Source organism: Chrysochloris asiatica, unplaced genomic scaffold (assembly GCF_000296735.1).
Source record: "Chrysochloris asiatica unplaced genomic scaffold, ChrAsi1.0 scaffold00251, whole genome shotgun sequence".
NCBI lineage: Eukaryota > Metazoa > Chordata > Mammalia > Afrosoricida > Chrysochloridae > Chrysochloris > Chrysochloris asiatica.
Genome location: NW_006408769.1, coordinates 3,326,117 through 3,352,956, shown reverse-complemented (window position 1 = coordinate 3,352,956; position 26,840 = coordinate 3,326,117). Strand labels below are relative to the sequence as shown.

Below are 26,840 nucleotides of genomic sequence, written 5' to 3'. Positions count from 1 at the left end.
TTAAATTTCTCTACCTTAGAAGGCCAAGCAGAGCTAAACTAAAACCCTTCCTAAATCTTGCTGAATCAAACATTCTGGAAGTGGGACCCACTTTAATGCAATAACAATTGTGGTAGTAGTGAAGAATAATAAATATACTATGGGTTGTCAAAAGAATGAACAAATCAGTCTTCTTTCTAAGTACGGCTGAGTCATTTCTGACTCATAGCAACCCTATATAGTGTTTCCAAGGAGTGTCTGGTGGGTTTGTATAGCTTACCTTATAATTACCAGTCTAATGGTAATCCTACAGTGCCACACCAGGCCTCCAGAATCAGTCTTGTTGTTGTTATTGTTGTTAAGTGCTGTCAAGTTGGTTCCAACCCATAGCGACTGTATAGGGTTTCCAAGGAGCAGCTGGTGAGATTGAACTGCCAACCTTGCAGAGCAAACCACCTTTTCAGTCCAGCATATTATCCCACAGTGCCACACTAGAACTCCAAAATCAGTCTTAGAGGTAATATAATCAGAATATTCCTTAGATGGTAGAATGACTAGACTTTGATTTGCTTAATTTGGAAAACTGATCAAAGAATGCAGAGTCGTGCTTGTTTAAGTAGAGGGTCAGCAAAAACGAGGGACCCTCAATGAGATGTATTGACATGGTGACCATAAAATGGTCTCGAATGTCTCATATTTGAGTTGATGAAGAAGATGTAGGACCAGAGAGCATTTTATTTTATTAGACATGGGGTCACTATGAGTTGGAGCTTACTCAGTGAACCAACAACAGGAGGATGGATTTTAAACGAGTAGTAGTGACATTGTCTTGACATTTGACCTCTGGCTTTCCCTCGTTGATTGTCCCTCCCACCTGAGACTGCTGCATGTTGGAAGATTATACAGACCAATCCTGGTGACTTTCTACACATGAGCACATCAACCACCATGACCATAGCAAAATATATTGCTATATTTTATAGTTTATTTTAACTTTTTATTACTTGTTCAATAGTAATTTATTTTAGAAACATCAGCATGAGACTGGTCACTCTAAGGAGGAGATTAAAGATATCTCAAATGTCCAAATATTCTAAGATGCTATATTGTTGTTAAGTGCCCTCAAGTGGGATCAGACTCATAGTGACCCTGTATTGGGTTTCCATTCCATAATTCCTGTTATCAACCACTAGTTCTTCCCTCCCTCACATCCCAGAGTTATACAATTTGCTGAAAGGTCTAACAGAACTCACAAACTGTCAAAGGAATGGCTCATGCAAGTGTGGAGGCTGTAAAATCTATAGTTTAGGTATCAATCTGGAGGATTCTCCTCACTTATGTGATTTTAGATGCTGAGGACCCCAAATTGGCAGACAAGATGAAAGGCTATTGATGTACAAAGCTACGGGAGCTCATGATTCAGATGATCAACCTCCAGTACTACCTACTGGAGGTCAGACAGATGAGCCACATTCAGGATCTAGAGCAAGACCTCAAAATTTGCCAAAGCATTTCTATACATTGGACATTGACCATACCTTCAGGAAACTCTAAGGGTGGTAACTAAAGTCACACCCTCTTGTAAGGTTGTTGTTGTTGTTAGGTGCCATCAAGTCAGTACTGACCCAAAGCGACCTTATGCACAGCAGAATGAAACACTGCCCGATCCTGGGCCAACCTCGCTGCTGTTGCCACGCTTGAGTCCATCAATGCTGCCACTTGGCCAATCCATCTCGTTGGGGTCTTCCTCTTTTTCTCTGACCCTCCACCTTACCAAACATGATATCCTTCTCCAGTGACTGGTCCCTCCTGACGATTTGTCCAAAACATGACATACGAAGTTTGGCTATCTTGGCCTCCAAGGAGCATTCTGGTTGCACTTCTTCCAAAACAGATCTATTGGTACTTTTGGCAGCCCATGGTACTTTTAATATTCTCCTCCAACACCACAACTCAAAAACACCAATTCTTATACAGTCTTCCTTATTCACTGTCCAGCTTTCACATGCATATGAGGTTATTGAAAATACCTTGACTTGGGTCAGGTGCACCTTAGACCTAAAGCTGACATCTTTGCTCTTCAACACTTTAAAAGGGACTTGTGCAGCAGATTTGTCTAATGCAATACGTTGTCTGATCTCTTGACTGCTGCTTCTGTGAGTGCAATTAGTTGATTCAAGAAGAATAAAGTCCTTGACAACTTCAATCTTTTCTCCGTTGATAAGAATGTTATTTATTGGTCCAGTGGTAAGGATTTTTGTTTTCTTTACATTGAGATGTAATCCACACCGAAGGCTGTGCTCTTTTATCTTCATCAGTAAATGTTTTAAAACCTCTTCATTTTCAACAAGCAAGTTTGTTTCATCTGCATATCATATTTGTTAATGAGACTTCCTTCAATCCTGATGCCACATTTTCCTTCATATAACCCAGGTTCTCAGATTATTTGCTCAGCATACAGGTTGAATAAATATGGTGAAAGAATACAACCTTGTCTCACACCTTTTTAAATTTTTAAAACATTCAGTGTCCCCATGTTCTGTTCAAACAACTGCCTCTTGGTCTATGTACAGATTCCTCATGAGGACAATTAAGTGTTCTGGTATACTCATATTTTGCAATGTTGTCCATAGCTTGTCATGATGCACACAATCAAAAACCTTTGCATAGTCAATAAAGCACAGGTAAACATCTTTCTGATACTCTGATATTCTCTGCTTTCTGCCAAGATCCATTGGACATCAAGCAATTAAAACCCTCGTTCCATGGCCTCTTCTGAATCCACCTTGAATCTCTGGAAGTTCCCTGTCAATATATGCTTTTAGCCATTTCTGTATTACCTTTAGTAAAACTTTACTCACATGGGATATCAAAGAGATTGTCCAATGATTTTCAGATTCCTTTGGGTCACCTCTTCTTAGAATGGGCACAAATACGGATCTCTTCCAATCAGTCAGCCAGATAGTTGTCTTCCAAATTTCTTGGCAGAGATGAGTGGGTGCCTCCTGTGCTGCCTCACTTTCTTGAAAGATTTCAGTTTTTATTCCATCAATTTCTGGTGCCTTGTTCTTTGCCAATTCCTTCAACGCACCTTGGACTTCTTCCTTCAGTATCATTGGCTCTTGATCATATGGTACCTCTTGAAAAGGTTGAACATTAACCATTTATTTTTGGTACAGTGACTCTGTGTATTCCTCCCATCTTCTGTTAATGCTTTCTGCATCGTTCAATAATTTTCCCAGAGATTCTTTCAATAATAAAAGTCGAGGCTTGGATTTTTTCTTCTATTCCTCCAGCTTGAGAAATGCTGAGTGTGTTCTCTGTTTTTGGTTTTCTGATTCCAGATCTTTGTACATTTTGTTGTAATATTTGGCTTTATCTTCTCGAGCTGATCTTTGAAATTTTCTGTTCAGCTGTTGGACCTCCTCATTTCTTCCATTTGCTTTAGCATCTCTATGCTGGAGAGCAAGTTTCAGTGTCTCTTCTGACACACATTTTGACCTTTTCCTTTTTTCTTGTCTTCTCAATGATTTTTTGCTTTCTTCATATATGATGTTCTTGATGTCATCCCAAAACTCTTCTGGTCTTCTGTCTTTAGTGTTTAACGTATCAAATCTGTTCTTCAGATGATCTCTAAATTCAGGTGGTATGTATTCAAGGTCATATTTTGGAGCAATTGATGGCCTGTTCCACAGTCTTCCCCTGGCCTTGTTTTTACTGATGATATGGAGCGTTTTCATCGTCTCGTTCTGCAGATGTAGTCAATTTGATTTCTATGTATTCCATCTGGTGAGGTCCATGTGTATAGTTGTCTCTTATGCTGTCTAAAAAAAGGTATTTGAAATGAATAAATCATTATTTTGCAGAATTCTATCATGCATTCTTCAGCATCATTTCTATCACCAAGGCCATATTTTCCAACTGCTGATCCTTCCTCTTTGCTCCCTACCTTTGCATTCCAATCCCTGGTAATGAATCAAAATACATCTTGATTACATGTTTGATCGATTTCAGATTGAAGAAGTTGGTGGAATTCTTCTATTTCATCTTCACTGGCTTTAGTGGTTGGTGCATAAATTTGAATAATAGTGATATTAACTGGTCTTCCCTGTAGGTACATGGATATTATCCTATCACAGACAGTGTTGTCCTCTTGAGTGATCTGTATATGTTCTTTTTTACAATGAATGCAACACCATTCCTCTTCAATTTGTCATTGCTGGCATAGTAAACCATGTGGTTGTCAGACTCAAAATGACCAATACCTTTCCATTTCAGCTCACTAATGCCTAAGATATCGATGTTTATGCATTCCATTTTATTTTTGTCAACTTCCAATTTTTCCAGATTCATACTTCGTATGTTCCAATTTTCAATGGATGTTTACAGCTGTTTCTCTTAATTTTGAGTTGAGCCCCATCAGCAAATGAAGGTCCCACAGGCTTTTCTCCCACAGGCTTTACTCCATTAACATCATCATGGTCAGGTTTTTGAGTGCCTTTTGAGTGCCTTCTCATCTTGAGTGCCTTCCAAGCTGAGGGGCTCATTGTCTGGCACTATATCTGACAGGGTTTCTCTGCTATCAGTAAGGCTTTCAGTGACTAAATATTCAGAAGTAGTTCATCACTCTTTCTTCCTAGTTTGTCTTCATCTGGAAGCTCATCTGAAACCTGCCCACCATGGGTGACTCTGCTGGTATTTAAAATACTGGTGGCATAGCTTTCAGAATCACAGCAACTCACAAGTCACCACAGTATAACAAACTGACAGACGAGTGGTGGATAGTAAGGTTGGGGCATTCTTAATCCTTAGTTGTACCTTAACCCTTAACCAAAATCGCATCTTTATTCTTTATCCCACTTTATCCTTAATCCCACTTTAATCCTTGTTGTTGTTGAGTTGATTCCAACTCATAGCAACCTTGTATATGGTTTCTGAGGAGCAGCTGGTGGGTTTGTACTGCTGACTTTGTGGTTCACAGTACAATGCTGATCCTACAGTGACACACTCCCACTTTAATGTCCCCTTTATTAACCATAATCATAGACCTTGTTGTTGTTGTTGTTATTGTTATGTACTGTGGAGTCAGTTGTTGTTATTAGGTTCCATTTAATTAGTTCTGAATCACAGCTCCCATGTACAGGGTTTCCAAGGAGCAATTGGTGGGTTTAAATAGCTGACCTTTTGGTTGGCAATTCAGTGCTTATCCTGCAGAGCCATAGCTGGACTCCAGCCACAGGCATAAAGGATGGGAATTACTATGCATTTCTAGGAGGGCCATATCAAGTAATTAACTGAAATTTGTTATAAAAATAATAAACACATAAAAAATTAGTTGATAAATTATGAGTACAAAAAGTAAAAATGTCAGTAATGGTGAAAGTGAGATAACTTTTATTAATACGCTGGTGTATATATACTATCAAATTATACATGAGTTCTGACTCATAGCGGCCCTGTGTAGAGTTACCAAGGAGCAGCTGGTGGGTTTAAACTGCCGATCTTGTGATTTGTAGTTAAGTGCTAATCCTACAGTGCGACGAAGAGTCTGAAAAATTATACATAGATGCAACAAAATTGAGATAATATTGGATGTCCATTATCAGTTTTTTGTTTTTTCACTAATGGTTGTTGTTGCTGCTGTAAAGTGCCATCAAGTTGGTTCCAACCCATAGCAACCCTGTATAGGGTTTCCAAGGAGTAGCTGGTGAGCTTGAACTGCCAACCTTGCAGTCCAAATGGCTTTGCAGTCTGGCACATTAACCCACAGCACCACACCAGGACTAATGGTACAAGTGAGCATTTACCCCAGCACTGTATTATTGTTATTAAGTGCCATCAAGTTGGTTCTGACTCATAGTGACCCTGTATAGGGTTTCTGGGAAGTGGCTAGTTGGTTTAAACCACTGACCTTTTGGTTAGAAGTTCAATGCTTATCCTACAGTGTCACACCAGGGCACATTATATAGTTCTGAAATGGTTCCAACATCTGCATGGTATTTCAGTTGATTGCCCCTTTTACTTACATATTCATTGGTGTGGCATTTACTGGTCTCTGGTGATGACAGGAATCTGCTCTCCACTGCTAACCTAAAGGTGAGCATGGAAAACTGAGCAGCAGCTCCGTGGAAGAAAAGCTGGGCCCTCTGCTTCTGTATATATTACACCTGAGAAAGCCCCATGAAGCACATGGGGTTGCCTTGAGTCAGAACTGATTGCTGGTAATTTTTTGTTGTTGTTGTTTATTTGTGTGCTTTTTATTTTTGGCCTGGCTGAATTTGGGGAATTTAGCGGTCATAAGTCATGCCCCATGTATACCCACACTGACACCTCAGAGTCCCTTCCAATCTGCTCCCCAAGGTGCTGTGGATGAGTGTGCACTCAGTGTCTACGGATATGCATGTGGGAATTTCTAGGATTTAACTTGCTGCAGATAAATTGGAAGTTGCTGCTTGTGCTGTCCCCGGGCAGGCCTGCTGTCCCTCTGGTTCCGGTCGATGACAAGGTAAGTGTAATCAGCAGGACGTCTGGCCTCCTGCAGGAATGTGGCTGATTCATGGCCCTGCTTCTCGGCTTTCCTTCCAGCTCAGTGCTGCTTGCTGGACCTGGCCATTTATCTTTGACAAAACCCCCACCTGAAGCATTCCCCAAACTCTAATGCAGACAACGTCCACATATGGGCTTGAACATATATGCACAGGAATAAGCAAAGAAGTCCAAATTTAGAGAGTGTTCACCATTAAGAGCATCAGAACAAGACATACCTTGGTGTCTTTGGTGACAAAACAATATTTTTCACACTTCAGGATGATGTCTTAGTTTTTCAGTCCATTAGAGTATTAATTCTCACACTAGCCCCCAAAACTTCTCAGCAGCTCAACTACTGTCATCTGAGTTTCTGCCATCTCTAACCAAAAACCAACTCATGGTGACCCCAGATGTGCTCCACAGCATTGTCAGTGGCTGTGTACTTACACACTCAAATCACTAGGACTTTCTTCTGCGTTGCCTCTGCATGGATTCAAACTGACAACCTGTTAGTTAGTAGTTGAGAACTTAACTATTTGTGCCATCCAGCGATAGATCGAGAAAGGGCCTGATTTATCAAGGGTCCCTATAATATCAAAAGGTGACAAGTCAGGGTCTTCACCAGAAGCCTCAGGTCCCTCAAGAGGCATTCCACCATATCTCATTGTATTTCTTGTTAAAATGAAAGGGAATTGTAGGAATCGCAAAATTCTCCTCCACAAATTCACTTAAATTGGTAAATAAGTACCTCCCAGGCAGAGATTTTGGAGTCCTGGTGTTGAGTTGTGGGTTAATGTGCCAGACTGCAAAGCCATTTGAACTACAAGGTCAGTGGTTCAAGCTCACTAGCCTCTTCTTGGAAACCCAATTCAGGGTCGCTACGGGTCAGAACCAACTCAATGGCACTTAACAACAACAACAATGCAGAGATTTTAAAAGCAGTTGTGTTTTTTTTTTTAAGTATAGTCAACATTTCATAAAATCCATCCATTGTAAATGTGGGATTCAATCTTTTTTAGAAAATATACTTGTGTGACTGTCACCATATTCCTGTTATAGAACATCCTGTCTTCTCAGAAAGACACTCATGCTCCCAAACCCAGCCCCAGACAACCTCCCATCTGATTTCTATCCATAAATTTGCCTTTTCTGGACATTTTCATATGATTGGGATTATACAATGCAGCCTTTTAGATCTGACTTCTGTCACTGAGGAGATTGAAGTCCATGCATTTGCTCTATATCTCAATACTGCATTCCCTTTTATAGCATATAACCCTTCCACATGAGGTCGCCCATTATCTTGACTCTTGAACATAACAAGTTGTCAATGAGTCCATTCCATCTCATGGCAGCCCCATCCATGTACGTCCGCGTAGACCTGTGCACCCTAGGGTTCCTGTTGTTAAGTGCCATTGAGTCAATTCTGACACATAGTGACCCCAGTGGCTGATTTATTGAAACTAGAATGCCAGACCTTTCTTCTGCGGCACCTGTTATTGAACACTAACCTTCAACCTTTTGGTTAGCAATGGAGCACATCAACCATTTACACACCTTTTGGTTAGCAATGGAGCACATCAACCATTTACACCATCCTGGGATGCCTCTTTAGTAGAGACACTGGAGGTATCTCTAAACTATAATATAAGAGATAGCTCAGAAGGTCTATCAATAAGGAAACAAAAAATAAACTGGAGGATATTTATGCAGTAAACATCATGCAACAACAAAAAATAATGAAATTATACTTACACACCACACTGATTAATCTCAAAAATTCATATTCATTGATATAAACCAAACACAATGGAGCACATAATGTATTACTTTTGTTAATTAAAAATGTTATTTAAAAACAGAAGAAAAAAATAGTAATGTGTGCTTATGAGGTAAAAATAAAAAGGCAAGTGTGAGAGTGGACCCATAAAAGCTAGGAATGTGGCTACCATGGTAGAAGGAAGTGGGTGGTGATTATGAATAGACAGGGTGAGGCTGTTCTGGGTATTGGAGACATAGGTGCTTACATTGGGAAAATTCACTGAGCTGAAAACTTTTTGTTTGCTTTTCAGTGTGTATGCTATATTTCACAATAAAAAGTGTTTGAACAAATAAACTGTAAGTTGCTCAAATGTTAAAACAAAACACAACAATAAAGTTTAGCAATCATCCTGAAATCTTAAAGGCTGTAGAATTATGATCCACATCCATGACTCATGTATAACGTTGTTTCTTGGTAGATTTCACTCCAGATCCTCTATCCTCTCTTTGATTTGGGAGTACTATCTGCTCTTTGGTTGGTACAACTGCCAAGTACCCAGCACTTACAAATAAATCATCTCAGAAGCTAATAACTTGTTTAATTCTTGGAAGTTCAGAATGTGTTTTTTGTTTTGGTTCCAAAATACCATATGAGAGATGGTGGGTAGGTTCTCTTGGAGATCCTCCCCGCCCCCCACAAAGCCAGTTTAGTCTATGATGTAATAAAAGATAGCATCCATGGTACAAATCTGACATTTCTACGTTGGGAGCAGAGACTGCAAGGAGGCAAGAGGGAGGGTCTTTGTTTTCCATTTTAGGTACAAGACAAGCCCCTAAGTGAAGTTTGGAGATAAGCTAAATTTGCCCTTATCCTACTGTTGAGAACCCACTCACTGTCAAAAGCTCCCATCTTAGATCTTCAGCTGTCCCACAATGCTGCCCAACAACTCTTGTCTCCTCTATACATCAATCTCATCCAGGTCCTAGAAGCACTAATGTGGATTACTGCTGTGACATTTTAAGGTAAGCACTGGACTGCTAACCGTAAGGTCCTCTGAAACACTACGAGTCAGAACTTGACAACAACAACTAGATGATGCAAACTGTAAACACTCATTGCTAACCAAAGTTTGGAGGTTCAAGTCTATCCATAGAAACCTTGGAAGAAAGTCCTGGTGATGTACTTCTGAAAGGTCAGAGACATTGAGACTCTATGAAGCACAATTCTACTCTGGTACACACAGCGTTGCCATGAACTAGAATGGACAGGGCAGCAAGCGGAATGGGATGCCCTACTTAACGAGGTTATTTGATGGATGTCCACATGACCCAGAGTAGCTACCCAACACATTTCAAATACCAATTATGGATAAGGAAAGCTTTGAATACCGGGGCCTTTGTGTTGATCAGGGTAGTCTGTCATGATTACTGCTCCTTCTTGTCTCCTTCCCTTCCTGTGCTTATGAACCAACATCTTCCCTGAGCCTTTGAGTTAGAATTGTAGTCTAAAGGGTAAGGGTGTTGTTTCTGCTTATGTTTCATTAACCAGTCAGTCACATGTCCACATCTCTGTAAGAGAAGCTAGGAAAGGTAGTCCCTAGCTAGGGAGCTAGGTGTTCAGCAAAAATTTGGCTTCTATTACTATGCATGTTCTGAAAAATGAATATTGAGGAAAAACTAATAATCTCTGCTGCCAACTGCTGGGGACAGCATACGCAGGCAGACCCTGGGTTGATCAGTGGCCCTATGACATGGATGGAAATCCAATTCCGAGGCCCTTCTCAGGATAGCGAGCCATGGACCCTGAGGGCCAAAGGAAGTGACCTCCTGATGTCCCGGGTTCATTGGTTTTTGCAAACTCACTGGTTGGCTACCTCTGTATAATTTTCTTTGGTCCTAATATTGTTCACTCTATGCTTCTAACTCCAGTAATTGTAGCTTCTGAGAAAACGGTTTCTTTTACAATGCCTCTCTTAATGCCTCCACTGTGTTGGCAGTGCATGGAGTCCTGGGAACAAATCTTTCTGAGGAACAAGCGATAGCCACCTGGGATGAAAGTCAGAACTGCTCCTTATTTGATTATTCAGTTATGTTTGATATCCATGAACAATAATGTGTTTGAAACCCCTTTTTAGAGCCGAGGCAGTAAAAGTTTCCTCAGATAATTCAGAAAGGCCAGGAACAGGTATATTGGGAATATGAGAAAAGGTTTTTAGAGAAAAACTACCCAAGGTTTGTAAATAAAGTGGAATAGTAAATTCTGGGAATGTTGGATTAGAGGATAATAGTGGCAGCCCCATTAAACGGCCTCTGAATATAATCAGTTTAACCCAGATGCTCTCCTTCCTCCTGAAAGTATATAGGAATGTGATAATTAAGAACAATGTAGCATTTTAGATATAGATAAATGAAGCCCAGTGCCTGAGATCTGGCTCACAAACAAAAGTTTGCAAAGTGTACAGAGACAGCTTGGCTCCTTTCAGGAACCTTGCTTTATGTTAAGTATCCTTAAGAAACTGCACGTAGCTGCTCTAGATCATTTAAGACTAAAAGTTAATATATTAACAGCTTGATTGAACCTTTTTCTGTAAAAATAAAAATGTTAGATTGTTAAGAAACACTATGAAAATATTTTAACAGTTGTTCCTGTGAATCATTATGCCCTGTTTTGAATGATTAATCACATTTCAGTTCGGTACCCTGTTTTATTTAAAGAATCACATCCTCCCTTTGTGAATTACATCCTTCCTTTGCAACAAATCCCTCCCTAAAAAAGAGAATAAAAGACTGAGGTAGAGTGAATTCTGTGTGCAATGCTAGGCAAAATGTTTGCAGATCTGCCTACCTGCCAGCTTGCATCATATCTGTGTGTCTGGTTTTTTTTTTTTTTTTTTGTATATATTTCATCTCTCTCTTTCTCTATCCCTTTTGCCGCCAGATCTCCCTTCTTCGTGGCGCCCACACTTCCTTGTCGAGGCTGGATCCCGACAAAGGACCTCGACAGCCAACTACTATGTCTCTGCTTATATGTTTACCACATCTGCTTGTTCTTAGCCTGAAGGCTCCCAGAAAGCAGGTAATTGCTTGTTTACTTCTCTCCATAGTATTTGGGACCAAAGCTGTTGGTGTCATTGCCAGCTGCCATCAAGTGGACCTTTGACACTGTGCAATGAGATCCGATCATTGTGACTCATAAGGTTACCATCAGCTAGTTTTCAGACATCCATTACCAGACCTTTCTTCTTTGTCTGTCTCTATCTGGAAGTTAGGTTGAAACTATTCAGCATCATAGTAAATAAACAGAATCATAGCAAATAGCACACAAACCTCCATTGACAGTCAAGGAGTGGCTGTGCATGAGGTGCCTAAGACAGAAATTGAACCCAGGTCTTCGTTAGAGTTTTACTGTAGGAACAATGGGAAGTGAATCCACATTATTAAAGTGATTAAAAAGAGACAGTGAAAATACAACTAACACTAACTTTATTTTGCAACATACAACGTGCTTTCAAACATATCTTCACCTTCAGTGGTTCTACTGGACATCTGGCATGGATGTAGATGGCTAACAAGTTTCTGCAAACTACAATGCAATGCCATCAGCACAAGAGGCGGAGTCCACTTCAGTGTCTGCTGATATGAAGGCACTTTGGGATGTCTGGGGCTCAGAGCTGTGATCATTACAAACACCATTTCTCATCCTCTAACGTAGAGATTGAGTTGAATTGAATAAGATGTACAAAGCCTGAGACAAATCTTAAGAAACTACTTTCAGAAAACACACAAATTACTATAATTTCCAAGGTTTATTGCTAAATATGCATACATAATTATAAGAGAGCCCTGGTGACACAATGGTTAAATGCTGGCTGCTAATCAAAAAGTAGTCAGTTCTAGTCCACCACCTTCTCCAGGGAAGAAAGATGTCCAAGATTACAGCCTTGGAAACCCTAGGGGCAGTTCTACTCTCTCCTCTTGACTGTCTGAGTCTGAATTAACTTGATAGCAACAGGTTTTATATAATTGTAAAATTATTCTCAAAATGATTTCCTGATAAGATTTTCTTTTCCTCTCCTCATAGAAATGTTGAAAATAGTTGTGCTAAACTGCACAATCCAAGTGTCTGGCTGCTTGTGTCTGGTGGCTGGGAATTCACTGTGGTTGTAATTAGAGAATTGGCCACCTTGATTGGTTCAGAGAATTATAGGAACACAAAGTAATGTTGCAACAATTATGCCCAGCAATTAGCAACCAATAAAGGGGCAGACCTCATTGATATAGCTGTCCCACTTAGTAAAAATATTGGAAAACAAATACCCTGCAAAACAGCTTGTGTGTAACTAGTTCTGGCAGATGAGGGAAAGTAACATTGGCAGAAACAGAGGAGCTCAGCACAGCCAGCCTAGGCTGAGAGGGAGATGGCCTCTTACGGATCAGCAGAGCTACCAAGTTTCTGAGCGCTTCTACTGTAGGGAGAGGTGCACTGTTGAATGGGTCACATTTCACGCCCCCAGCATCCCTCCATTTTACAGATGAGGAAACTGAGGCCCAAAGAAACTTCAGTTCTTTAACAATGGAGCCTTTACTGAAAACAGGACTTGACTCCGCCCCAGAGTCCATCAGGCCTCAGTGATGCTTCTGAAGTGATGTCCTGCAGCAGCCATGGATTGCTATCCAAAATGGGGATGATGGAGCTCAGCTGTAAATCCACTTTCTCTTGGACAGACATAGACCATTGGAAAGTGGGCTGCAAGTTCTGGCTCGACATGTGTGCTTACAATTTAATTTTACCGCCATCTGTTCAGTGATACAGCTTCAGGGTGCAGGTAGGGAGACTCGAACACAGAAAGGTCATCAGAGTTGACTAGGATTTCTGTGAATTGGGGACACTTCATTCTTCCCAGAACCCTTTCAAATGGACTCACTGTACTGGTTGGTTTTCACCTGCTCCCTACTCTGAACACTCTCCCACTCCTGTTCCCACTCACCTTGTTCACCCCACCTCAGCTCCCCCCATCCCCACCCCAGTGTGGCTGTGTCCATCCTTAAGGACCCTTGATTGAAAGAACTGACTCAGATTTCCTTCCCAGGCACACTCACATCAACTCTGAAGATGGTACAGTATGGGTTGCGGTGGGGTTTACATTGACCCATGTATGATCCTGTGGCATACTTACTGTCTCAGAACCTCAGATTCCTCATTTTCATAATATAATATCAATGCCATAAGCCCTTCCGTCTCAGGGTGGGAACCCAGTTCAGCACTGCTGTCCTCTCTCAGGTGCTTTCATATGTTTGGGCTGTGAGAACTGTACCTGGAACATTTGGGCTACTTAATGTACAATTGCTGTTCCTATTAAGGAAATCTCCCTTCATCCTGCCCTGACCAATGATTAAGGGCCATGCCCTCATCTAGGATAAAGGACAAGAGATTTTCAGCATCTAGCAGAGCTCCTGGTAATCAATTACAATAATAACCAGAAGGAAAATGGCACACATTCATTTAGCACAAACTAGAGCACTTCATTCTTCTTGGATCAACTATCAACACTCACGGAAGCAACAGTCAAGAAATCAAACGACTTATTGCATTAGGCAAATCTGCTGCACAAGAACTTTTTACAGTGTTGAAGAGCAAAGATGCGAGCTTGAGGACTAAGGTGTGCCTGACCCAAGCCATGGTATTTTCAATAACTTCATATGCATGTGAAAGCTGAACAGTAAATTAGGAAGACCGTAGAAGAATTGATGCGTTTGAGTTATGGTGTTGGAGGAGAATATTGAAAGCGCAATGGGCTGCCAAAAGAACAAACAGATCCATGTTGGAAGAAATGCAGCCAGAGTGCTCCTTGGAGGCCAGGATGGCCAAACTTCCTCTTTCGTACTTTGGACATATTGTCAGGAGGGACCAGTTTCTGGAGAAGGATATCATGTTTGGTAGCGTGGAGGGTCAAAGAAAAAGAGGAAGACCCCCAAAAGAGATGGATTGGCCAAGTGGCAGCATTGATGGACTCAAGCGTGGCAACAATAGTGAGGTTGGCCCAGGATCAGGCAGTGTTTTGTTCTGTTGTGCATAGCATTGCTGTGAGTCGGTACCGACTCGACGGCACCTAACAACAACATAGCAGTTCAAAGGAGCTCTGGTAGCATAGCGGTTATGAATCAGGCTGCTAATCTCACGGTCAGCAGTTCGAAACTACCAGCTGTTCTGCAGGAGAAGGAGAAGGCTTTCTGCTCCCATAAAGATTTACAGTCTCGGAAACTGTGTACAGGTTCGCTATGAGTCAGAACCGACTTCATGGCACACAACAAACAACAACATCATAGCAGTTCAAACCCACCACTGCTCTTTGGAAACCCTTTACAGGGTTGCTATGGGTGAGAATCGATTCAATGGCACTTATCAACAACAACATATGTTACTTCTGGAATCCTGAGTTAGTGTTGTTGGAAAGGTACAGGACTGCTAACAAGGATGGTGGTTCAAACTCACCAGTTGTTCCTTGGAAACACAGGATAACTATGAGTCTACTAGAACTGACTTGAAAGCATTTAATAACAATAACAATAACCATAACATATGCTACTACTGAGGTGTCCTGGTGGTGCTGTGGGATAAGAATTGGGCTGCTTACTTCCTCAGCAATTCAAACCCACCAACCACTCCTGGGGAGAAAGATAAGCCTGTCTGTTCCCATAAAGACTGACAGTTTTGGAAACTCTATATAGGGTTGCTATGACTCAGAATAAAATCCATGGCAGTGTTTTTCTTTATTTGTTTGTTTGTTTGTTCTTAATTCATATGATGCCCTGGTGCTGCAGTGGTTAAAACATTCCATTGCTAGCTGAAAGAGTAGCAGTTTGAATCCACCAGGGAGAAAGATGTGGCAGTCTGCTTCCATAGAGATCAAACCCTTGGAAACCACTTGGGGCAGTTCCACCGTGTCCTATAAAGTTTGGCTATGAGTCAGAATTGACTGGACGACAAAAGATTTTGTTTGGCAATGCTACATAGGAGTTTCTAAGTAATCAAGAGCTTACTATACTTTACAGTAAACTGTTAAGCTCTTGATTATGAACTGAATGCTTCGTGATTTGGACCCACTCAGGTGCCTCCAAAGAAAGACCTGGTGATCTGCTTCCAAAAGGTCACAGCCTTGAAAAGCCTATGGAGCAGGGTCTACTTTGTAAAACAAGTGTTCACTATGAGTCAAAATGGACTCAATAGCAAAGTTTTGTTTGTTTGTTTTCTCTTTCTTTTCTTGGGGGTGGGGTGTTTGGTTTGTTCTATTTGTTAAGCATTTATATGTGATATTTAATCCTAACAAGGATACTACAGGGTAAGTACTTTGATTTTCTCTGTTTGATATAGTTTCAAAGAGGTGAAATAAAACTTGCCCTGGGTCACACAGGGGCAGCAAAGCCAGAATTCAAAAGCAAAGATGGTCTGATTGGGCTTTAAGCATGAAACATTCTGTTTTAGCAAATAATGAGGGAACAAAGTAATCCCTTTGGAGTCTCACCTAAGTATTCCTTTCCTAATTCTTAAACTTGGCTGCTCCTGACACTCATCTGGCCAGCTTTTTAAAATAAATGCTGATGCCTAGGTTCCAGCTCCAGAGATTGCAGTTTAATTGGTCTGGGCTACAGCCTGGTCATCAGGATTGCGAATGCTCCCAGGGGATTCTAGCAGAAGCAGAAGGGGAGACCACTGCCTTAGCCAGAACCATCCTCCTGCCTCCAAGGTGGCCAGAGAGCACTTTCATTAGCACACCTGAACCCTCCAGCCGCCCACAGAATGGGTTTGCAGGTGCACTGGGCTCCAACCAGGAGAGGGGGAAATGCAGGGGCGGTTGATACAGAACATGAAGGGGTGTGCAGTTCAGGAAGTGAAGTTTATGAGACTCCAAATGACAAAACCTTCTGTGCCGCAGCAATGGGGTTTCGGCTGCTGGGGGTGGGGTGCAGTCCCTTCTGGAGAGTGTCCCCCTCACTCTGGTGACAGGGCGCCTGTGTCTAGGATTTCCCCAACGATGACTTTTCCAGCTTGCCCCTGGTTGCTGCTCAGATCAAGGACTTATTGCCAGGTTGGATAGATGCTGGAGCTTGGCACCGGAGGGAAAGAAAAGACATCTTCCAGAGGGGCGGGGTGTCTGAACCACTGTGGGAGTTGCTAAAATTATTTGAGATGTATTGCCAAGGGGTACGTCATTTCCTTTGATTCAGAAAGGAAATTGACCTTCCTTCTTTCGAGGTGATGAGTATTTCTCAGCCAACCCTACAACAAGCCTCAGCTCGTCTATTCCATTCTCCGACCTCTTTGCACATTGGAAAACCATGCCAACAGTCTGCTTTCAATTTCTTACCTGCCAGAGATTCATAGGAGTCCTGGTGTGGCACTGGGGAATAAAGCACTGGACCACAAGGTCAGTGTGAAACACAAGATCGGTGGTTCAAACTCACCAGTCACTCCTTCTAAACCCTATGCAGGGTCTTCATAAGTCGGACCCAACTTTATGACTCTTAATAACAACAGCAATGCAGATTCATCAGCGCATGGGAGAGCTGCCATCTCCAAAAACAAGCAAAAAATAAGCAGCCAAACATAGCCACTCACCATGCTTAGTCCAAATATAACTTCAGCATGTTCTTGGAGGCTCAAAATGGAAGTGGTTCTATGTTGTCTGTTGCTTAGTTTACACCTTATGCTGTTAGGCCCCTCAAGTCTCTCTTGTTCCCCTCCTGGTAGATATTATTATCCCCACTTTATAGGCAGGTAACCTGAGGTCCAGAGAGGTTAAATGTACTGCTTAAGGCAAGGCCAGAGTCCTGGCATGCACTGTAGGATCAGCACTGGACTTCTAGCCACAAAGTCAGTGGTTCAAACCCACCAGTGCTCCTTGGAAACTTTATACAGTGTCACCATGAAGTCAAATTTGAAGCTGGCAAGGAATCCTAAAACTGGCTGTGAAGTGGCTTGTGTCAGAGATTAGGGAGCTCAGAGGGGTTTAGCTACTTAACCAAAGTCACAGAGAAAGCCTGGCTGAGCTGCAAGGAGGAGGACCAAGGAGGCTCCCAGGGGCCTGTTTCCAACCAGGCTCACACCCGTCTCTGGCCTGGAGCTGGGCAAAGCCAGCCTTTCAGAGCCATGGGGGTGACGGCAGGTTGCATGTCTGCAGCCCAGGCTGCCAGCCCCACAGCATGATGGATGGTTCCTCTGCTTTTGTCATTTATTTGCCTTGTTTTGTTCCTTCCCCCAACAGAGCTGATAAGGAAGGGTTTGCTTGGGAATCATGTATCTCTTAATTCTTCTTCTTCTTTTTTTTTTTTTTTTCTTTTTTGACCAGTGAAATGCAGTCTTTCTTACTCTAACCTCGTTTCAAGGGTAAGCAGTTTTAACTCATTTAGCACTTCAATTGGGCCTCGAAAGTGACTCAGGAGAGGCCTCATATGTTGGATACTGTTCTCTGTTTTCTTGGTCCCAGATGATGTTTCCATCTGATGGGGTCGCTTTTTGGTTCATGACTTTGACATCAGGGACCAAATTTGGGAGTGAAGAACTCATTTCTGGAACTCTCACTTTTTAGGCAGTGTGATAGGGTGGGAAGACAATATGGAGTGGGTCAGGCTCTGGATCGTTATTCTACATGTACTTGGTGACCACCTGCAAGTTACTTAACTTCTTGAGCTTCTGTCTTGTATCTGTAGAGCTGAGATCAGGGAGGGGACTAAATAAGGGATGCAGGGGGCTGGGGTGCAACACTTACAGAGGCACTTAGGCACGGTCCTAAGAGTGAGTACCTCTATAAACATTGCATCTGGAGGCCTCACATCCTGACCTAGTCCCAGCCTTAATGCAGACAGATAGCCACCATGACACTCTCCAATAGCTTGACCTACATAATAACCCTAGGAAGAAGGTATTATTATTATTCCCATTTTGATAGAGGAGAAAACTGAGGCAGAGGTTACATTAACCACCCAGGATCACAGAGCTGCCATTGGCAGTGACCGAGCCAAGCTTGACAACCACGTCTGGGTCATACCAGTTGTTGTTGAGTGACCCTATTTGTGTCAGGATAGAACTGTGATTTTTTTGGAAGTAGATTGCTGAGCCTTTCTTCTGCAGCACCTCTGCGTGGATTGAAGCTCCAACCTTTCTACTAGCAGCCAAGTGGGTTTATTGCACAAACCAGGGACACCAGCTGCTCACCATGGATGTTGAAATCAATGCCCGGGTGATTCTTTCTGCTATAGTTGTTTTTCAGGTGTGAATTCACCAGCCACACACGGAATTCTGCTCAGGACCTCAAGTAGAGTCTGACCACCTTAAGCAGTCTTGGAGATGACAGACACATTTACAGCTCTGCCAAACGGAGTCATATTAAGTTATCCATCTCTGCCAAATGGTATTTGTTGTGAGCTCTGCCCCATAATGAAGCATGATGGATTGCTGCTTTTGGCCAGAGAATAACTTAACCTCTGACTCACAACGGAGGTGTGTTTTCCATGAAAAGGTGGTTAACAGCTTCTTGCTCTCAGCAGAAAAATCAGCCAAGCATATGTGAAGTGCCAAAAAGCCATATTACATCTTCAACGCCTGTGAAAATAAATTCTTCCCAATATATTATGTGTTTAGTCCCTCGTCTGGGTTTCCAGGAATTAGGCAGAAATCTGGAGCTTTATTATTCAAATACCCTGTCTTTTTTTTTTTTTTTTTCTTCTTGTCAGTTTCTTTGCCCTCCTTGTTGTGGATTCATTCTGTGTCAGGTTGAATTGAGTTTCCCCACAAGGGTTCCATTGCATGCCCAGGACTTGCATGGCTTTCTAGTCAATAGAGCTTCAAAAAGAAAAGGAGACAGAGCTTAGGAAGTGGACTGTATGCTATCGGAATCTCTCCAGTTCCAGGGAGACAGGTCATCTCACCAAGTGAAGCGGTTTTATAATAACTTTTGGAGAGGCATGGAATTGGAAAATGTGGGAATGAGCTAGCAGTGCTGTCCTCAGTGGTCTGGATAGAGGACCACTCCAGAAACCCTCCAGCTAGCCCCTTCCTCTCCCTCCTCCCTTGCCAGTCCTTCTCCCGCCCAGCCATGAAGTCACTCCTTGTCCAGTGGACATTGCCCTGAGGCCACTGAGACAAGGCTCCTACACACACACAGACGCTTGTTTTCCTGCCTCCCTGGGCAGTGTGCTTTGGGAAGTCCCTGAGGACTTGGAGCTGAACACATGCATTGCTCTGCTCTTGATTGCTTTTTATAAACTGATCTGACTCTTCTTTACTTTTTCCCCTCATGAGTATGCTAAGATCTGAAACCTACAAAGCAAATGTAAAATTCTTCAAAATCAAATGAAAAATAAATACTCCAACTCAGCCCACTGCCATTCAATGTATTTCAACTGAAAACAATCCTATAGACACAGTGGAACGACTCCACGGGGTGTTCTAGTCCTGATGGGCACTGCAGCATAATGCTCTGGACTACAAGGTTAGTTTGAACCACAAGACTGACAGTTCAAACCTACCTGCTGTTCCTTGGAAATCCTATACAGGGTGGCTATGGATCGGAATTCACTCGACGGAACCCAATAAAAACAATCTGAAGCAGACTTACACATCTGTCTCCCGCTGAGTGGCGGGTAGGTTCTGACCTTTCAGTTAGAAGCTGAGCGCTTTAATCCTTGTGCCATCAGGGCTTCTGAAACGTTCACAGGGAGTACTGACTCAGTGCATGGGACTCGGTGGACAGCTTAACCCTACCTCCTAAGTGAGCTCTCATCTTAGATCTCGACACCTTGAAACCCAAACTTGGAGGCTTGAGTTTACCCTAGGTGCCTTGGAAGAAAGGCTTGGATAAATTCTATTTAGTTCATAAAACATCAACCCTTGGAAATTCTATGGAACACAGTTCTACTCTGACACACGTGAGGTCTCCATGAGTAGGGATTGCCTCCGGGGCAATTTTACTCTTTTGAAAAAAAGAATAGCGATCACATTTTTAACACAAGATAGTTGTGGATGTGTAATCAGACAATACATCCAAAGCTCTTTATGTGTACAAATCACCCACAATGCTTGCTAGCAGTGTTGATGAGGGGGATGGTAGCTATCATTGTTTATTGATGTGATTATTACCATCTCTTTGGAAGCTGTGTTCTCTCCCATACTGTGGAGAGTTCCATTTGAAATAGTACCATCTTTAGAGTGGAAGGTGACTGCTGTTATTTCTCCAGCTTTTCATCATCCCCGGGAACTGGTTGCTTGCACTGTGGGCTAACGCACATATGGTCTCTAGTGAATGCTGCACACAGTGAGAGTGGAAATTCCTGCCTGCCGCTTGGGTGGCTGACCCTATTAACCATGAACAGTTTATCTTGAATCTGATTGTGATTACATCCATTTGTTCTCTCTCTCCCTTCTTTCCCTGGGTCCCTTCTAGAATTTGCATTAGGAAATGAACAGCCAGTGTGTTTCCATTGTTTCCTCATGTAGACTCACTCAGGCATTCCCTTGGTTTCCACCAACTCCAGGCATCAGCCTGAATCAGAGATGGAAGCATCTCTTGGGGCCTTAGTTACCTTGTCTGTAAAATAACATAACTAACCCTCACTGTCCCTGTATCATGTTGGCCTTGTCAGAGGCAATGGTTTTTGATCTCCCAGACAGAAAGATGCTTTAAGAAGAGCAGGAGATCACAAGGTTGAGCTTATATACGAAACCCATTGCCATGAAGGCAATTATGATTCATTGCTACCCCCTAGATCTTGACACCTTGAAACCAAAACTTGGAGGCTTGAGTCTACCCTAGGTGCCTTGGAAGAAAGGCTTGGATATTTAGTTCATAAAAAATCAACCCTTGGAGATTCTATGGAGTAGAGTAGAGCTGTCCTAGAGGGTTTCCAACAAGGCTGCTAACCATAAGACCAGCAGTTCAAACCCACCAGCCTCTCCTCAAGAGAAAGATGGGGCTGTCTGCTCTTATAAACTTTTACAGTCTTAGAAACGTTATATAAGGTGACTATGGAGTCCTGGGTTAATGCGCTGGACTGCAAGGTTGGTTTGAACCACAAGGTCACCAGTCACTTCTTGGAAACCCTATACAGGGTCACTATGAGTTGGAACAAACTCGATGACACTTAACAGCAACAACAACAACGAGTCAGAATCGACATGGTGTCAGTGAGTTTCATCTTTATAGGAGCAGATTCCCACGTCTTCCCCTACAGAGCAGTTCGTGGGTTAGAACTTCTCACAACTGAGCTCTTAACCACTGTGTTAGAAGGGTTCCTTTGCTAACATAGGTAATTGGATTAGAATGTGAAATGTGTGCTAGCTTCTGCTCCTCTTTAACCTAAGTGTTCCTGCTGTTAGCTGCTGCCCAGTCACCCTTTGACTCGTGAGGATAACTCACAGAACAGAAGGAAGGGTTACATAGCTCTGCACCATCCTATGATTCTTGTATTCCACAGGGATTTCCTGGCTGATTTTAAGAAGTAAATCACCTGGCCTTTCTTCTCAGTCTGTCTTAGTCTGGAAGCGTCACTGTTCACTATCATAGCATCAAACAGCCTCCACTGACAGGTGGCAGCTCAGCTTGAAGTGAATTGGTTGGGAAATGAACCACAGTCTCTCTGATGAAAGGTAAGACTTCTACACACAGTCCTCATTTCCCTCACCAGAAGACTACTGTTGTGCTTCTCTCTATGAAAACTGAGAATTTCATTTCTAAATCGTATATGGCTTTCCTAGAAAGGAAGTTCATTTAGAAGGTTGTCCCATTGAAGTAATGGAGAAATCTCACTTTATTGGAATAGGATTAAAAATAGAAATGCTCCTAAGAAGCTTACAACCAGAGATTGACAGATGGATGCTTATCTCATACGGATTCATGGAGGCCAATTATCCAGAGAAGTCAGCAGTGAAAGCCAATATTTCCTAACTGCTTTCTGTCTGAACTCAGGTATTATATTGAGCTCTTTTGTTGTCATTAGGTGCCATCGAGTCGGTACCGACTCATAGCGACCCTATGCACAACAGAACTAAACACTACCCAATCCAGGGCCAGCCTCACAATTGTTGCCACACTTGAGCCTGATGATGCTGCCACTTTGCCAATCTATCATGCTGGGGGCTTCCTCTTTTTGTCGGACCCTCCACCTTACCCAACATGATATCCTTCTCCAACGACTAGTCCTTCCTGATAATACGTCTGAAGTATGAGAGACGAAGTTTGGTCATCCTGGCCTCCAAGGAGCACTCTGGCTGCACTTCTTCCTACACAGATCTGTTGGTTCTTTTGGCAGCCCATGGCACTTTCAATATTCTCCTCCAACACCACAACTCAAAAGCATCCATTCTTCTACGATCTTCCTTATTCACTGTCCAGCTTTCACATGAATATGAAGTTATTGAAAATACCATGGCTTGGGTCAGGCACACCTTAGTCCTCAAGCTGACATCTTTGCTGTTAAACACTTTAAAAACGTCTTGTGCAGCAGATTTGCCTAATGCAATACGTTGTTTTATTTCTTGACTGCTGCATCCATGAGTGTTCATAGTTGATCCAAGAAGAATGAAGTCCTTGACAACTTCAATCTTTTCTCCATTGATAACAATTGGTCCATTGGTGAGGATTTTTGTTTTCTTTACATTGAGATGCAATCCATTCCAAAGGCTGTGCTCTTTGATCTTCATCAGTGAATATTTTAAGTCCTCTTCACTTTCAACAAGCAAGCTTGTACCATCTGCATATCGCAGGATGTTAACGAGTCTTCCTCCAATCCTGACGCCACGTTTTTCTTCATAGAACCCAGCTTCTCAGATTATTTGCTCAGCATACAGGTTGAATAAGTATGGTGAAAGAATACAACCCTGTTGTGCACCTTTCTTAATTTTAAATTCAGTGTTCTCATGTTCTGTTCGAACAACTTCCTCTTGGTCCATGTACAGATTCCTCATGAGCACAATTAAGTATTCCAGAATAGTCATATTTCACAATGTTGTCCATAGCTTGTCATGATCCACACAATCGAAAGCCTTTGCATAGTCAATGAAGCAAAGATAAACATCTTTCTGATATTCTCTGCTTTCAGCCAACATCCTTCGAACATAAGCAATGATATCCCTCATTCCACATCCTCTTCTGTATCCGGCTTGAACCTCTGGAAGTTCTCTATCAATGTATGCCTTTAGCTGTTTCTGTATTACCTTTAGTAAAACTTTATTTACATGGGATATCAAAGATTGAACCCTTTAGATATGCTATTTTATTTAAGCTAGGTAGTATTACCATTCCCATCTTTCGGCTGAGACAACTGAGATGTAGGGAAGGGCAGTGCTAATGACTTGGCCAAGGCCACACAGTTAACAAACACAGGACCCAGGACAGAAGGACAAATGAAATTAAGGCTGTCTCCCAGGTCCCTTGAGTGACTTGGGTGACTTCTGGACAAGCCATTTTACCTCTACAAAGCTTATTTTCCCCAATGGACTAAAGAAAATATCTAAATGGGACAATGAAACGATGTATGGGGAAGTACTGTGTAAACAGTATCAATGACAACATCACATGGGTAAAGTTTTGCTAAAGGTAATACAGAAATGGCTGCAAGCATACATTGACAGAGAACTTCCAGAGGTTCAAGCCGGATACAGAAGAGGACATGGAACAAGGGATATCATTGCTGACATCAGATGGATCTTGGCTGAAAGCAGAGAATACCAGAAAGATGTTTACCTGTGCTTTATTAACTATGCAAGGCTTTTGATTGTGTGGATCATGACAAGCTATAGACAACATTGCGAATTATGAGTATTCCGGAACACTTAATTGTGCTCATGAGGAATCTGTACCTGGACCAAGAGGCAGTTGTTCAAACAGAACATGAGAACACTGAATGGGTTAAAATAAAGAAAGGTGTACAACAGGGTTGTATTCTTTCACCATACTTATTCAATCTGTATGCTGAGCAAATAGTCAGAGAAGCTGGGTTATATGTAGAAAAACATGGCGTCAAGATTGGAGGAAAACTCATTACCAACCTGTGATATGCAGATTATCCTTGTTTTCTAAAAGTGAAGAGGACTTAAAATATTTACTGATGAAGATCAAAGAGCACAGCCTTCGGTATGGATTACATCTCAATGTAAAGAAAACAAAAATCCTCACCACTGGACTGATAAACAATAGATAAACAATATCCTTATCAATGAAGAAAAGATTGAAGTTGTCAAAGACTTCATTCTTCTTTGATCAACTATCAACACTCATGGAAGCAGTAGTCAAGAACTCAAACAATAGGATGAGGCAGCACGGAGGCAGCAGTCACAGGAGGGGTTGCAACACTTGTGGTGGACTAGCAACCCAAACACCAAGGTTGACCACGTCTCATCCATGACCTCACCTATAGGTGAGAATCACGAACATAATGACCTAGCAAACTCTGAAAAAGTTATGAGGAAACCATGTCCAGTGCAGATTGTTTTTACTCATGAAGTTGACCATAAATTTGAGCTTGTTGAAAAAGCCTTGGAGAAGCTATTGCTGCAGGAACATTTATGAGAGCATAACATAGTAGTGGCAACCGTGGCCAGAGTTTATCGTAAAGGGAAATCATTTCTACTGGACTTCATGCTTAGATACATGTGTAAGAAGGATTCCCTGAGTTGCATTGGTGGACACAATGAACCATGGACTGGTTTTACATGGCGAGGTGGTTGTGAGGGAGAAACAACTGGCATTCAAGTCTGGAGTGAAGTGTTTGTGATTGACGGACCTGATGGAACAAAGATAGCTGTGCTGCCAATGGATTGCCAGGGTGCTTTTGATAGCCAATCAACTATCAAAGACTGTGCAACCATGTTTGCTCTAAGCATTATGACTATCTCTGACCAGATATAAAATTTGTCTCAGAATATTCAAGAAGATGATCTTCAACACTTGCAATTATTTGCAGAGTATGGCCAACTTGCAATGGAAGAAATATATCAGAAACCATTTCAGACATTGATGTTTTTGGTTCGAGATTGGAGTTATCCTTAAGAACATTCATATGGTTTGGAAGGTGGAAAACAATTCCTTGAAAAGAGATTGCAGGTAAAACAAAATCAACATGAAGACTTACAGAATGTAAAGAAGCACATTCACAATTGTTTCTCAAATCCTCATTGTTTCCTTTTGCCACATCCTGGTTGTGAAGTTGCAACTAGCCATAATTTTGATGAGAGATTAAAATATATTGATGATGACTTTAAACGAGAACTTTAAAATCTGGTTCTGTTACTGCTCACCCCTGAAAATTTGGTAGAAAAAGAGATCAATAGAGCTAAAGTCTCTTGTAGAGCTCTTGTAGAATACTTTTAGGCTTACATTAAAATTTCTTAAGGAGAGGAACGTCCACATCCAAAGTCCACGCTTCAGACAACAGCTAAAGCTAATAATCTTGCTGCAGTAGCAGGCACAAAAGATACTTATAGCAAAAGTATGGAAGGGCTTATGTGCTGGGGACAAGCCTTACATTGCACCTTCAGATCTGGGGCGAAAACACTTGAGTCTCAAGGAAATCAAACTTTAACCGTTTCATTCTGTCAAAAAAATGGGTGGAAATGAGGTCTGCCATAGTTATCAGGACAAGCTTGAGACTTTGAAATTGAAGAAACCTAGGCAAATTTTGAAAAGCACCACTAAGGCCCAAACATCTTCTAAGCTGCTCGTCCTCCTGCTACCCTGCTTGTGGTTGTGTTTGCTATGCATAGACTCACAGGACTCTTGGGCTTCATTGCCTGTACTTGATAGCTGTCCTGTGTAACCTTGTCATGGGGTTAACACTGATAGCTCTTTGTATTTAGGTATATGTTAAATACTCTTGGGGAGTTCAGAGAAGTTGGAACAATGATTGATCAGATTACTGCAGCATTATGGGAACAGGTATTCCTTTCCCGGGGTGATAATTTGATGAAGGAAAACATAAAGCAGTCTGTAACCAAGTCTATCACAGCACGCCTGACTGACCAGTCTCATCAGGTCAGATTAAAGACAGACTGACAGTTCATCATCTCATGGACTCGGTGCTCTTTTTCTTTCATGTTTGCTGTACAATGAGAACACAAATAAAAATAAACCAAAGTTTACAATTAAAAAAAAAAAAAGAAGAGATCAAACGATACATTGCATTAAGCAAATCTGCTACACAAGACTTTTTTAAAGTGTTGAAGAGCAAAGATGTCAGCTTGAAGACTAAGGTGTACCTGACCCAAGTCATGGTATTTTCAATAACTTCATATGCATGCAAAAGTTGGACAGTGAATAAGAAAGACCATAGAAGAATTGCTTCATTTGAATTACATTGGTGGAGGGGAATATTGAAAGTGCCATGGGCTACCATAAGAACAAACAGATCTGTGCTGGAAGAAGTACAGTCAGAGAGCTCCTTGGAGGCCAGGATGGCCAGATTTCATCTCTCATACTTCGGACATATTGTCAGGTAGGACCAGTCACTGGAGAAGGATATCATGATTGGTAAACTAGAGGGTTGGAGAAAAAGAGGAAGACAGACCCCAGTGAGATGAATTG

At 41.9% G+C, this 26,840-nt stretch overlaps 1 pseudogene; it reads left to right on the top strand.

The window, feature by feature from the left end:
- Nucleotides 1-26,312, top strand: part of LOC102828111 — a 78,951-nt pseudogene extending 52,639 nt beyond the window's left edge.
- Nucleotides 26,313-26,840: the final 528 nt, after the last annotated feature.